Source organism: Mixophyes fleayi, chromosome 5, assembly GCF_038048845.1.
Source record: "Mixophyes fleayi isolate aMixFle1 chromosome 5, aMixFle1.hap1, whole genome shotgun sequence".
Classification (NCBI taxonomy): domain Eukaryota; kingdom Metazoa; phylum Chordata; class Amphibia; order Anura; family Limnodynastidae; genus Mixophyes; species Mixophyes fleayi.
In genome coordinates, this window is record NC_134406.1 from 119176151 (window position 1) to 119193176 (window position 17026).

Here is a 17026-nt window from a genome sequence, read left to right on the forward strand (position 1 = left end):
TGTCATTTCAGTGTGCTATTGTGGTTGGACCCAAGTGTCAGTGAGCCATTGTGCAGAATCCCAAGTGTCAGTAAGCCATTGTGCTGAAACCCATGAATCATTGAGCCATTGTAGAGGTACCCAAGATTTTGGAAGCATTGCTCTGGATCCCACGTTTCAGTGAGCAATGATGAAGGCACTCATATGTTACTGAGCCATTGTGCTGGGGTTCACATGTCAGTGGCCAATGGTGCTGGGACCTTAATGTCAGTTTGTCATTTTTCTGGGAACAAAGTCTCAGTGAGGCATTGTGCATGGATCTCTGTTTTAGTGCGCCAATCTGCAGCAATCCAAGTGTCAGTATGCAATTGTGCAGTGCCCTAAATGTCAAGGAATGATTAATCTAAGATTAAGGTGTCATTGAGCCATTGTGATGTGACCTATGTGTCACTAAGACATTTTACTGGAACCTATGTGTCAATGTGCCATTGTGCAGAGATTTAAGTGTCAATGAGCCTTTATGCTGGAACCAAAGAATCATTTAGCCATTGTGAAAAGATCAAAGTGTCAGTGAGCCATTGTGCTGGCACCCAAGTATCAGTAAGCCATAGTCGCAGAATCCCAAATGTCAGTGAGCCATTGTGCTGGGACCCATGAATAAATGAGCCATTGTACAGGTACCCAAGTGTTTGGAAGCCATTGTCCTGGTTCCCACGTGTCAGTGAGCAATGATTAAGGCACTCATGTGTTACTGAGCCATTTGCACTACAAGTGTTTGGGTGTGACATATTCCCCCTTCTAAAAAAAACTATTTTCTGCCTGCTGAAATTGTAATATACCAGCACTATATATTTCTGAATTTGCACTACAAGTGTTTGGGGTGTCACATATTCCCCTGTTCTAAAAAAAGGTATTTTCTGGTGCTGAAATTGTAATATACCAGCACTATATGTTCCTGAATTTGCACTACAAGTGTTTGGGGTGTCATTAAAATGGATTCACAGCAGTCCACATATGAGCAGGATCAGCAAGTAGCTGCTGCCACCAGTCCTGATGGTAGTCTTCCCTGTATGTCATGTGGTAAAGCCTATTTAAAAGGACATAGTCTTTTGAAGTCAGGAAAAATATCACACCAAAAAACACCTTTTACCTTGTTGAAGAGAAAAAGAGCTGTAATAGAGGAAAAGTTTACTGCCGATAAACAAAAAATTTCCAACATGCCATTTTACACACGCAGTGGCAAATAAAGAATGTGGCCTTCGCCTTTCTCTATTAGTGCGAGATCTAAAAATGTTTCTGAGGCTTCTTCTTGTAAGGTTACCCGTGACCAAGCAAGACCAAGTAATTCGGAGTCCAAAAGTGGTGCACAACTACTGTTACTTGTGAAAGCCGAGCTGAAAGAAAACAGTAAGGCATTAGAGGAAAATGTATGCTCAGAATCAGAAATGACACCAATCCCTGAGGAGAGTCCATCCACGAGTGGTATGTGTAATCGTGACCATTCTGATAGTGTACCCATAAAGAAGGGCCCTTTCAGCACTTTTGCTGATGTCTGCCTAAACAGCCCGAGTGTAGCCGGTGATAAACCGATTACGGATGCCACTTTGGAATTGGAAGAGGATGAGGGGAATATTTGTGTAGCCAACGAGGGCGCTAATGAGGATGTTGATGAGGTTGTTTGTGTAAGTCCTACACCAGTGGAAGCAGTTCTGGCACGTGACAAGAAGAAGGCCATTGTCATGCCTGGGTATAAGACCAAAAAAGCCACTTCTTATGTGTGGAAATATTTCTACCCAAATCCTGACTACAGTTTGTAGTGTATGTAAAGCCACAGTCAGTCGAGGGAGGGACCTTAACCATCTTGATACAGCTGAGTGAATAAACTTGGTGGTGCAGAGCTTCTTGAAAAATAACCGTGAAGTGCAGGAGATGTTTTCGGTGGCCTGTAAAATTTCGGGACATTTACGGCATTCTGCCACAGCATGTAGGAGATTGCAGCAGCTCCAAAAACAATTTAACTTGCCCTGCCACCAACTTAAGCAAGAAGTGTTAACAAGGTGGAATTCCACCCTGTACATGCTTCAGAGGATGGAGGAACAGCGCAAAGCCATACAAGCGTATTGCACAAGTCATGACATTGGGAAAGGAGGGGAAATGTATTTCAGTCTTGCACAGTTTGAAGTTGTGACATGTGAAGTGAGTTCGACTCTGCATGCTTGAGCCAAGTCATTCCCTTAATTCGTCTTTTGGAAAAGCAGCTTGACAAACTGAAGGAGATGAAAGACAGCAATTCCACAAAGAATATTGGCCTTGTAGATGAAATACTTAATTCGCTTTGCAATGATCCAGGAGTTATTAAAATCTTGAAGTCGGATCACTACGTTTTGGCAACTGTGCTTGATCCGAAGTTTAAGACCTACATCGATTCTATGCTTCCAAAGGACCGAGATCAAAACAGTTGCAAGGAGCTATTGGTCAGCAAGTTTTCCGCTGAAGTGGGCCTTGGCTTGACGACGTTTCCTCCTTCAGTTTCTCAGGCAGCTGCTGCTCGCAAAAAATTGCACTTCCCAAAGACAAGCAGGGATGATGCAGGTGGCAGACCACAACAGTTTGACATCTGGGGGCAAATGGATCAAAGTCAGGTTTTCTCATTTCCCGCGAGATGAAAAAAACGGACCATGATACATTTACCCCCTGGGCTGGTTTGAAAGATTTTACCAAAAAAGTGTGACCTCGGCCATAACTCCATCCAATCCTACTATTAGTAAGAAGTTAATTGATATGGAAATATCAGACAGTCCCTTTCCATACAATCCATTTAGAAACCCATGTACAAACTTGCTTGGCAATACCCAAGCTGCCCACCCTCCAGTGTGTACTCAGAAAGAGTATTCAGCACAGCCGGTAACCTGGTCAGTGAACGACGTAGGAGGTTACTTCCTAAAAATGTGGAAAAGATGATGTTCATCAAAATGAACCACATCTTCCACGAGGAAGGCCTTTACTGGCAAATACATCCAAGTACTGACACTTCTCTAATGGCGGATTCCAGCGGAGATTACTTAATAGTCTGTGATGATGATGTACACACTGATGAGGGTGAGGATAATGCTGAAGATGATGACGACAACATCTTTTCGAAACTTTCACTATAAATGTAGGGTGTAATCTACCCCCAAAGAGAAAAGGGGCTTGGGGAATTTCTTTTTATCGTACAGTCTTTGCAGGCTGATTTTTTTTCGAGTTCACGATTAGTGTATGGAAACAATATACACCCAAACACAAAAGCTGCTTTGGGCATTTCTATTTATCCTACAGTCTTTGCAGGCTGATTTTTTTCTATTTCACTATAAGTGTATGGGAATAATATACACCCAAATACAAAAGCTGCTTTGGGCATTTCTATTTATCCTACAGTCTTTGCAGGCTGATTTTTTTTCTATTTCACTATAAGTGTAGGGTGTAATATACAGTTAGACACCCAACTGCCTTTTTGCTATGGATTTCAATAGCTCTTTTTAGTGTGTTGTCTGGCACCCTGGATTGGTGTGTGTCTGATAAAAGCACACATCCCGGGGGGGGTCATCGCTCGTTGACATTTATTAGCTGTAGATTTACCTCACTTATCCAAGAAACAGGTGGAGCACTCATTGCCATATATTACCTGAAGAATTTCCTCACTTATCCAAGAAACAGGTGGAGTGATCGATCGTTGCCATGTATTACCTGTTGAATTACCGCACTTATTCAAGAAACACGTGAAGCGCTCGTTGCAATGTTTCCTAGATGTGGTAGGAACTGCCGTGTGTTTGAGTCATTGCTCTGTCGCTTACCCTCCAGACAGATCGCTGCACTATTTGGTTGAAAGTGTATGAAAAGCATATTGTGACCTGTGAGATGGTCAAAATTAAATGAAAATGACTGGAAAGTAGTGTTAGTGAGGTTAATAATAATATAGGTACAAAATAATACCTAAATTATGTGATTTTAGCACAAAAAAATTGAATTTTGTAAAAAAATAGCAAAACAAAACCAAAACCAAAACACGAGGGTAATTGCCACGGCTCTGAACAATTTTAGTGGATCCCTTGCCTCTAATATAGATTAGTATTAGTAGAGGATGGTAGAGATAGAACACAATGGTATGCAGAGTGATGGTATTCACAGGTTTAAAAGTTCATGGCTCACAAGCATCAGTGATAATAATAACACAGGAGATAATAATAGTGCTGTAAAGTAGTATATTGACTGATGGTACAACAGGAATAAAAATATATATATATATATATATATATATATCTATCTATCTATCTATCTATCGGCAGAGCTGAACACACGGCAGTTGGTCAGATTGCAGAAACAAATCACATATGCTACTTCATAGTTGGTAACCCTTGGCAACAGCATGAAATGAGCAATCCAACAGTTCAACGCAGAGGTGATGAATAAGAACACTTGGATCCAAAAGGGAAAACACACAGCAGATGAACGTGAATCACTGGTACAGCTAAAGTCCAACAGAGCAATATATAGAACTTGGCTGATCCGAGAATAGAGATGATTCAACTTAGCAGGTGGTTATTGGTATCACAGTGATTCTTATCTAGCAGAGTAGTAAGCGTTAAACAACATTCAAGGACTTGGATGTACACAGACACATGCAGCAAGATGTTGCCTAGAAGTAGCAGCTAAGTGAGGAGTATCTGAACAGTGCATGGAACTACAGATAACAGGTGTTCCAGTCTCAGGTGCAAGGTGAGTTCACTGTAGTATGAAGCAGCTGAACAGAAGCACGTAACTTGAGCTGAAGAAATAGCCACTTGCACAACAAGCAGTTCACAATAACAGTCCAGCAAACAGGTAAACAGCAGAGTGATGATAAGCCGTGCCAGACGTGGAACTAGAGGTGACAGGTAACTTGATAGTAGCAAACAACTCACGAAGTTGTCAGCGTGCAGATGAACAGCAGAGGGGAACTTCAGCTTGCAGATGAACAGCAGAGAGGAACTTCAGCTTGCAGATGAACAGCGGAGAGGAACTTCAGCTTGCAGATGAACAGCGGAGAGGAACTTCAGCTTGCAGATGAACAGCGGAGAGGAGTACAGCTGAGCCGACCAGGAATCAAAGATGACAGGTAACTTCGGCAGCAAGTATAGTCCAGCGAACAGGTAACGAACAAACAGAAGGTCATGGTATACAGCCAGATCCCACTGCAGCGTGAGTAATACGAAGAACAGGCAATGAGTCCATAATCATGGGAGGTTAAAATAGTGCTCTAGAACCAATAATATTCGGGAGGAGGTCCAAATCAAGGTAGCAAGGAACACCTGTATGAAAGTAATGTCTCTGAAGCAGAAGCAAGCACAATCATGGTTCTTAAAGGGAAAGTCACAGCGCCGGCACCTAGCTATGGGACCGGCGTGTGACAGTAATCCAGATCCAAAACCAAAACACAGTGGTCAGTGAGCATCTCTACGATAAGCCCACATACATACACACCATAAGTCCACAAACACCCACACACACACATACAAACGCACACACACCTTAAGCCCCCACAAATGCAAACACACCATAAGCCCCCACACATGCACACACCATAAGCCCCCACACATACACACACCATAAGCCCCCACACATGCACACACACCATAAGCCCACACACACGCACACACCATAAGCCCACACACATGCACACACACCATAAGCCCACACACACACACACCATAAGCCCACACACACACCTACACACACTATAAGCCCCCACACATGCACACACACCATAAGCCCACACACACACCATAAGCCCACACACACACACCATAAGCCCACACACACACACCATAAGCCCCCCCACACACACCATAAGCCCCCCCCACACACACCATAAGCCCACACACATGCACACACCATAAGACCCCACACACACACACCATAAGCCCACACACATGCACACACACCATAAGCCCCCACACATGCACACACACCATAAGCGCACAGATATCATAAACACACACACACATCATAAGCCCATACACACCATAAGCCCACACACACACACATCATAAGCGCACACACACACACCATAAGCCCATACACACCATAAGCCCACACACACACACATCATAAGCGCACACACACATCATAAGTGCACACACACACACATCATAAGCGCGCGCGCACACACACATATCATAAGCGCGCGCGCACACACACACATCATTAGAACGGAGGGATGGATTAAACCTGAGTGAAACTAAAAGCTGTGGTTTATGTACATAACAATTTGGATTATTAAGGGTTAACAAAAATGAGTATGTGTGGTAATGTGAAAACTAGTGTCATGAAGGGGCAGGGACAAGCGATCATTTTAAAAGGAGTGGGGTGGCATTAGCTCACTCTCTTAGCCAGGGCCGGACTGGCCATCTGGCACTTCTGGCATTTGCCAGAAAAGCCAATGGTTTTGTGGGCCGGTCCGACTTCCAGCTCTCTGGTGCCGGCGCTTCAAGATTCACGCGGCCACATAGGAGCCCTCGCAGTGTGCGGTTCAGCTGTGGAGAGCGGCGCAGAGTGAATGTCAGCAGGCTGATGAGGTAAGTGTTTTCGATTGACTTGGGATGGGGATGGGGAGGAATAAGGAAAAATGACTGCACCAGGGGAGAATAAGTGAACATGTGTACAGGGGGGCTGAGTGAGCGGATATGGCTGCTGTGGGGGGGGGGGCTGAGTGAACGGACATGGCTGCTGTGGGGGGGGCTGAGTGAGGGGACATGGCTGCTGGGGGGGCTGAGTGAGTAGACATGGCTGCTGTGGGGTGGGACTGAGTGGACATGGCTGCTGTGGGGGGGGGGCTGAGGAGGGAGTGGACATGGCTGCTGTGGGGGGGGCTGAGTGAGTGGACATGGCTGCTGTTGGGGAGGGCTGAGTGAGTGGACATGGCTGCTGTGGGGGGGAGCCGTGTGAGTGGACATGGCTGCTGTGGGTGGAGCTGAGTGAGTGGCCATGACTGCTGTGGGGGGCTGAGTGAGTTAACATGGCTGCTGTGAGGTGGGGGCTGAGTGAGTGGACATGGCTGCTGTGGGGGGGGCTGAGTGAGTGGACATGGCTGCTGTGGGGAGGAGGCTGAGTGAGTGGACGTGTCTGCTGTGGGGGGGGTGGCTGAGTGAACATGGTTGCTGGGGAGGTAGTGAAAGTGTATGTTAATATAGTGTGTGCGTGCTATGCCAATATAGTGTGTGTGTGTGCGTGCTATGTTAATATAGTATTTTAAGCAGGCGTGTGTGGCCGCAGTATTTTAAGCAGGTGTGTGTGTGTGTGTGTGTGTGTGTGTGGCTGCAGTATTTTAAGCAGGCGTGTGTGTGGCCGCAGTATTTTAAGCAGGCGTGTGAGTTTTCTAAATCTCATGTACCCATTTATTTCTAGATATGGCATCCAACATTCCAGGATCAAGACAAGAAGGAACTGAGGTAAAGAAACCAGTTGCTACAAGTAATGAAAGTTACCAAGACAGGTAGGAGAGAGCAGGACAGTCTGCCAACTGTCTAGAATCTGATGGGACAGCCCTGAATTTGGGTGGCTGTTTCGCTTAGTCAGGAGTTGGTCCGACTACAAGGACAGTTGGGAGGTATGTCCCGCTTCACCATGTACTGCTTGTGCAGGCAGAGCTGTGTGCATCTAACAGTAGTGCACACAGTATTGCCTGTGTATTTGTGTAAAATGTGTCTAAAATAACTATGTTACGTAATAGGGGACCTGCTGTCTTAAATACCCTTGGGCCCCCGAGCCTTAATCCAGCTCTGGTTAGGGGAAGGGACACAGCCTGCAGAGCAAGCCGAGGCGCTCTAAGTATTACAAGATTTGGTAATCTCGTGAGACAAAAAGCTTCCCTGCTCACTCTACAGGAAGTTCCCACCCTTATGGATGTCAGCATCACCAGAAGCATAGATAACTACAGTGGTAATTTTATTACAATATATGTATCAATGCCCCATGTTGACCACACCCAAGAACAATTTGGCCACGCCCTATTTGGCGCCGCCACACAGTTTCTTTGCTACTCGTCTATGGAGGGGGGTCCCAAAAGTTCAGAAATTTCACTTGCTGGTCCTGGACATACCATTTGCTGATACTGGTAAGCCCTATGCTACAAAATAGAGAGGCAAGCTGCACGTAATACATTTGTATCTCACGGGAAACTGTATAACAATGACCTTTGCAAAAAGTACTGTAATATTATCTGGAATAGGGGTTAGCCTGTGTGGTTTAAATGCCAGGGCTGATTTTTAGTCCCAGTCCGGCCCTGCTCTTAGCCCAGGACAGCAATTGTATAGGTTGCCCAGCAATTTTTCCTGTCTCTTTGTCCTTTGGACTAATTCAAACATAATTACACACACAACATAAGCCCACACACACACATACACACACCATAAGCCCCCCCCCCCCACACACACACACCATAAGCCCACACACACACACACACACACCATATGCCCCCCCCCACACACACACACACCATAAACCCACACACACACACACACACACACCATAAACCCACACACACACAAACACACACCATAAGCCCACACACACACCATAAGCCCACACACACACACACACACCATAAGCATACTTGCCAACCTTATGTTGGCCGAGTCTGGGAGATTATGGAGGGCAGGAGGGGTGTATGGGCGGAGGGGGCAGGGCTTCATGATTTGCGTCATTTTGGCCCCACCCCCTGGTGACGTAATGCCTGTTTTGGGTCTCTTTACAGTGTAAAAAGACCCCAAACAAGCATTACATCACTGGGGGCAGGGCCAAAATGACGCAAATCGCAAAGCCCCGCCCCCTCTGCCCCCCCTCTATTGAAGTGGGCAGATGGGCCAGATGTGGGAGAATCGCCAGCTCTCCCGGGAGTCCGTGAGACTGACCCGGCATTCCGGGAGAGTTGGCAAGTATGACAATAAGCCCACACAGAAACACACACACACCATAAGCGCACACACACATACATCATAAGCGCACACACACACACACATCATAAGCTGACACACACACACCATAAACCCACACACACACCATAAGCCACCACACACACACCTCATAAGCCCCCACACACACAAACACACACCCTAAGCCCCCCCCACACACACCATAAGCCCACACACACACACACCATAAGCCCCCCCCCCACACACACACCCTAAGCCCCCCCTCCACACACACACACCATAAGCCCACACACATGCACACACACCATAAGCCCCCACACATGCACACACACCATAAACCCACACACACACCATAAGCCCACACACACACAAACACACACCATAAGCCCACACACACACACACACACCATAAGCATACTTGCCAACCTTATGTTGGCCGAGTCTGGGAGATTATGGAGGGCAGGAGGGGTGTATGGGCGGAGGGGGCAGGGCTTCATGATTTGCGTCATTTTGGCCCCACCCCCTGGTGACGTAATGCCTGTTTTGGGTCTCTTTACAGTGTAAAAAGACCCCAAACAAGCATTACATCACTGGGGGCAGGGCCAAAATGACGCAAATCGCAAAGCCCCGCCCCCTCTGCCCCCCCTCTATTGAAGTGGGCAGATGGGCCAGATGTGGGAGAATCGCCAGCTCTCCCGGGAGTCCGTGAGACTGACCCGGCATTCCGGGAGAGTTGGCAAGTATGACAATAAGCCCACACAGAAACACACACACACCATAAGCGCACACACACATACATCATAAGCGCACACACACACACACACATCATAAGCTGACACACACACACCATAAACCCACACACACACCATAAGCCACCACACACACACCTCATAAGCCCCCACACACACAAACACACACCCTAAGCCCCCCCCACACACACCATAAGCCCACACACACACACACCATAAGCCCCCCCCCCACACACACACACCCTAAGCCCCCCCTCCACACACACACACCATAAGCCCACACACATGCACACACACCATAAGCCCCCACACATGCACACACACCATAAGCGCACACAGATATCATAAACGCACACATACACGCCATACACACACACCATAAGACCACCCACACACACCATAAGTCCACACACACCATAAGCCCAAACACACACACACACACCATAAGCCCACACAGACACCATAAGCCCAAACACACGCACACGCATACCATACGCACGCCCACACACACCATACGCCCACACACACCATACGCCCACACACACCATAAGCCCACACACACACACACACACACACACCATAAGCCCACACACACACACACACAATAAGCCCACACACACCATAAGCCCAAATACACGCTCACACACACACACACACCATAAGTCCACACACACACACCATAAACCCACACACGCCCACACACACACATACCATAAGCCCACACACACACACCATAAACCCACACACATGCCCACACACACACCATAAGCCCGCACACACACATTATAAGCCCACATACACACACACACACAACATAAACCCACACACATGCCCAAACACACACATTATAAGCCCACATACACACCCATCATAAGAGCACACACATCATAAGCGCGCACACACATCATAAGCACACACGCACCATAAGTGCGCATACACACACCCATCATATGCGCACACACACCCACACACATCATATGCACACACACATCATAAGCGCACACACACACCATAAGTGCACACAGATATCATAAACGCACACGCACACACACACACACCATAAGACCACCCACACACACCATAAGTCCACACACACCATAAGCCCAAACACACACACCCACACACCATAAGCCCACACAGACACCATAAGCCCAAACACACGCACACACACACCATACGCCCACACACACACACCATATGCCCATACACACCATAAGCCCACACACATACCATAAGCCCACACACACACACACACCATAAGCCCACACACACCATAAGTACAAATACACGCCCACACACACACGCACCATAAGTCCACACACACCATAAACCCACACACGCCCACACACACACATACCATAAGCCCACACACACACACCATAAGCCCACACACACACACCATAAACCCACACACATGCCCACACACACACCATAAGCCCACACACACACATTATAAGCCCACATACACACACACACAAACATAAACCCACACACATGCCCAAACACACACATTATAAGCCCACATACACACCCATCATAAGAGCACACACACACACACATCATAAGCGCACACACACATCATAAGCACACACGCACACACACACCATAAGTGCGCATACACACACCCATCATATGCGCACACACACCCACACACATCATATGCACACACACACATCATAAGCGCACACACACCATAAGCGCACACAGATATCATAAACGCACACGCACACACACACACCATACACACACACCATAAGTCCACACACACCATAAGCCCAAACACACACACACACACCATAAGCCCACACAGACACCATAAGCCCAAACACACGCACACACACACCATACGCCCACACACACCATAAGCCCACACACACACACACCATAAATCCACACACATGCCCACACACACACACCATAAGCCCACACACATTATAAGCCCACATACACACACACACACAACATAAACCCACACACATGCACAAACACACACATTATAAGCCCACATATACACACATCATAAGCGCACACACACATCATAAGCACACACGCACACACACACCATAAGTGCGCATACACACACCCATCATATGCGCACACACACCCACACACATCATAAGCACACACACACATCATAAGCGCATGCACACGCACACACACATCATAAGCACACACACACACACACACACACACATTATTAGAACGGAGGGATGGATTAAACCCGAGGGAAACTAAAAGCTGTGGTTTGTGTACATAACAATTTGGATTACTAAGGATTAACAAAATGAGTATGTGTGGTAATGTGCAAACGAGTGTCATGAAGGGGCAGGGACAAGCGATCATTTTAAATGGAGTGGGATGGAGTTTGCTCACTCTCTTAGCCCAGGACAGCAATTGTATAGGTAGCCTGTCTCTTTTTCCTTTTGACTATTTCTGCCTTTATCCTCTTATTTTATTTTGTGGCTTATTCCTTCTCATTCCATCTTTTCCCCTTGTGTTTTTTTTATTCTAATCCATTCCTGTTTATTATCTGTTTTTCCAAACCACCTCTGCCTCAAAATTTCCTCCCTGGTGCCTTTTTGTTTTATTTCCCTTTTTTCCTCTCTCTATCTCCCTTCCCATTTTCTTCTTACCTCCCGCTATGTGCAGCGCCTTATTCCTCCCTCGCAGCTTCCTCCCGATGCGGCCCAGCCGCTGCTGCCCCCCATGGAGATTCACTCTGATCGCTGCTCTCCTGAAAGGGGAGTCAGGGCCAGAGCTAGCAGGCCCGTGGTGCATGCGGTGGTTGGAGGAGGAATAATCCCCCTCCCGGCACGCGTCGAGAAACTCTCCGTCACTTCCAGCATTACCGTCCGGGATGCGGCCCCATCCCAGCCAGCGCCACACACTAGTCACCAGGGCAGATTTCTGGATTTATGGCCCAGTCTATAAAGGGAGCGGGATGTCTCCCCCCCCATGTCCTTCAGGGGGAACACACCATTTTGTTGTTGGGGGATCACTGTCACTGAACTCTCCCATCTAACCACTCACTGGCCCCAATGATGCTTATGTTATTCGGGTTTCTACAGGTTTTAGCCAAGAAGGTGGGGAAAGAGGTGGCTTTAGGGCGAATGTGCGGCCCTTTTCTAGAGCCCCGCTGAACGGCTTGGTAATTTCTTCGGTTGGGATGGTGCTTAAGAAGGCACTTGGGAAATTCCGTCTTATTCAGCATCTATCATTCCCGCCCAGGGCATCAATAAATGATGCAATCCCAGAGCATTACTGCAGTGTAACTTATCAGTCTATTGAATTGGCACTTAAGTTGGTTGGTAGCTTTGGAAAGGGGGGTTTATTGGCGAAGGTGGACATTGAGTCCGCGTTCCGGCTTCTCCCTTTGCACTTCGACTCCTTTGCCTTCATGGGATTTCAAATGGAGGACAGGTTCTGCGACTGGATCACTCATAAATAACTTATGGTATCAATTTATTGAAGGGAAATAGCGCAGGGCGCATATTTATGAAATTGCATAGGCACTTATTTTTTGTATCGTATATATTCTGAGATAGCAAATCGTTATTTCTGAGACCAGGGTAGAAACTGTTTTTTCCTGTTTTCACCTTACTAAAGGATATGCCTTATTTCTGATGCATATATCTGATACAATAGGCCATTGTGGATGGAGGTCTTATGTGTATTGGGATGTATTTTGTATGGAAGTGTCATTGTTTAGGATTTGTAAGGTTGCTAGTGGAAACCTCCAATTAGCCATATGTACAAGGGAGTCTGATAGCAGGACGTGCTAACGAAGTTTTGTGATGAAGTGTCATGCCTGCTCTGGCCAAAGGCCCAGCAGGGGGTCGCTACTGTGTGGCCCTTTGCCCAGAGTGAATTTCATAGATAAGTAAATTTTATTAGCCTTGAAATGCATGTAAATCCATGTTTGTGTAAATTATTCTAAAAATAGACTATTTCTGAACTGTATAAAAGATGAGCTTTGTGAGCATATAAGTGTTCTTCTGAATTCAACAATTGACCTGATCACTGATACCTCAAACCAGTGTGAGCAAATAAACATCTTGCTTCAAAGACCTGCTTGGAAACATCTTCAATATTGCTGTATTCCTGTGATCTACAGATTAGACCCTAAATCTAATCCGTTCGCCGGCTGTCTGAGGTTTGGACCCAAGTGTTTCCAGTACCACCGCTCTGCCTGCTACCCAGCAGCCCTGGTCAATGTGATAGGCCAGGGAGGATCCATTCACAGCAACCCGGATCCATAGTAAGAGGTCCGGAGGTACCAGCCCAGGTACACCAGCAATGAGATAGGCTAGCAGCGTCATTTACCCAGAAGAAACCCGGTACTGGATGTCGGTAAAGAGTCCAGTGGTGGCAGCTCGCGTAAGCCACTCCTACTGCGGCAAGAGGGCAAATTTTTGGATAATGAAAGTGAATGTTGGCAAAGTCAACCCAGCCGGTTCTCAGCAACAACAGACAGGGTGGCATAGGCGGTCCATCCTGTCACAGATTTCTGGTGGCAAGCGGCGGGATAAACCCGGGCGGCTTTTCGTGCAGCAGTCAGGAGAGCTGAGTTATTCTGGAGAGGAATAACTGCAGCCAGGAGAACGCACAGGATGTCGAAGTACAGTAAAGTGTCCAGGGCGGACCTGGAGATACTGTGCCAAACAAAGAAGCTAGAAATTCCTTACACACAGCGACAAGGAGCAAAATGAAAAAGGCACTGAGAGCAGTACGGGTCAGCAGATGAGGAAGCTGACAGTGACCTGGAGGAGACATTAAATTCAAATCGAGAGGTACCTGCAGTAATATCCCAGAACACAGCACCTGTTTCCAGCAACAGTCCCCTCCAACAGTGTGAACCAGTGATGCAAGTTCAATAGCCTGATGAGGGTAACTTTTCTGTACTAATGCAGCAGCTGCGGTCCCTGGGAGACAAAGCAACTGAGGCAGAGCGGTTGCTTATCATCAAGTTGTGGGGCAATCAGTGGGCACCACCTCCTGTAGCAGCCCGTGAACTATCATCTGCTGTGCCCAGATTGGGATCTCTTAACTTTTCCAAATTTGATGACACTGTTGAAGATATTGATGGACATTTGCTGGTGTTTGAAATGTCTTGTAGCCTCCATGACTTGCCCAAACAGGAGTGGGTAAAGTATCTGGTTCACACGCTACAAGGACGTGCAGTGGAAGCTTCTCGCGGAGTGGGCCCAGAGGACTGTGCGGACTATGACGTGGTAAAACAGACCCTCCTTAAGCGCTATGTTATTACCCCGGGGAGCTACAGGCAGAAGTTTCGGGACTTGGTTAAAAGCACCCATATCAGCTTTGAGGAATTTGCCATTTGCCAACCAGTTGCGGCAGTTGGCAATAAGATGGAATAATGGATCTGACGCCAAGTCCTGGGAAGAATTAGTGGACTTAATTTGCAGAGAGCAATTTCACCGCCGTTGCGTGCCTGAGGTGAACGTGTGGGTATTGGACCGTAGCCCTGGAAAAAGCGGCCCAGCTAGCGGATCAGTATGTGGCAGTGAGGCCACACTGGCAGAAGCACCAGGTTAACAGCCCACCCCAAAGGACTGTACAATGAGGGGGACACCCCTCTTCTACTTACCCCCAAAAGCAAGTACCTAACCCTTTGGGTACCCCACACCAGCCACCGCCCCGTCCTGTCCCTGGGAGTTATCAGAGATCACCAGAGCCCAGGCTGGAGAAGAAGTGCTACAGCTGCAGGAAAGTCGGTCATTTAAGGATGGACTGTACCACAGCCCCAGCACCCCAGACTTGTGCCCCTAATCCGAGTCCTGGGGCCTGGCTGACTTGCTTAACTGGCAAAGGTGAGCCTGTAGAGACTGTTTCCACCCCTGCCAACCCTGTGGAGTCTGGCGTGTCTGTAGGTGACTCAGCAGAGAGAGTCACCTGTGTGTTTAAAAGACCCCTTAAAAACATGTGGAGAAACCTGCAGCCGGTCCAAGTGGGACTCTTGCACGGTGAAGGACTGAGAGACTCAGGGGCTTCAATTACTGAGTCACCATCTTATTGATCCTGCTGCAGTATTGCAGAAACGCAGTGCCAAAGTTACTGTCGCAGATGGACAAGAGAAGGAAGTGCCTGTAGCAAGAGTGTATTTGGACTGGGGAGATGGCCGAGAGTTGCAAGATGTTGCCGTTATGGATGGCCTCCCAACTGATGTGATTTTGGGAAATGATGTTGGGGGTGGTATTGTGACTGCATTTCTCAACTCTATTACCCGGAGCCAAGCTGCTAAGCTACAGTCTTCAGGATCTACACATACACAGCCTAGCCCAGAGGAAAAGACCACATCTGCTATTTCTTCAGGAAACAGCCAGCCCTTTGCCTCTGTAAAGACTACGACCCCAGCAATGCAGAGGATGTTGTCTCTTGCCAACCTGATCTTGTGTAGGTGCCCGGTGATGCTCCTGTCCCAAGCAGTATGCCAGCTCCGGCGGTGAGTACAGCGGACCACAGTGAACCCCCCTTTGACTGACCCCACTTTGACTGACCCTAGTCACCCAAACATAGACCCCCCCTTTAGCGTATCCTGACTTAGAGGATAGTGAGGGCCACAGGGAAAAGTTCAGGGCAGCGCAGTTCTCTGATCCTTCCCTGGAAGGCATAAGGCGTCAGGCTGGTGGCAGCCTTCTAGCGATGGAGGTAGGGAGTGTGACCTGGCGTAAAGGGTTGTTGTACCATGTAGCTAGGAAGGTAGATGGGGATAGAACAGTCTGGGAAGAAGTTCAACTGGTGGTACCACGGGGCTGTTGCACGCAACTAATATCAGTTGCCCATGAAATACCGCAGAGTCCGTGGGCCTCTTGACCTGTTCTGGGAGTCTTAGGAAGGGGAGCTACCCACCCAGGATGTCTCTGTGGTGGAGTATGTGTTGAAGCTCAGAGATCGGCTAGAGAATCTCATGGGGCTAGTGCAGGCTAACCTAGCAGACGCGAAGGTAAAACAGAAGACTTGGTACGATCAGGGCGCACGTGACTGAGTGTTTGAAGTAGGGCAGAAGGTCCTTGTTCTGATGCCCACGCACCAGTGACATCACTTACGTGGTGTCATTTGACGGCGACAGTAGGTGGCAGCGGACCTACCATGTAAATATGTTGAAGGCATACCACGAGCGTGTGGAGTCGGTAGCGGCGGTTTGCTGCTTACCCTCTAAGGAACAAGGGAGTGACCCGCTACCTGACCTCCTCGCGGATGCCAGAGAGGAAGGTGGTGTAGAGGAAGTAGGCTGGGATAAGCAGTTGAGTGCCGGCGAGAGGGAGCAACTTGAGGCAGTGATATGGCCCTTTGCGACTCAGTTCAGCAGGAAGCCCGGTCAGACTTCCT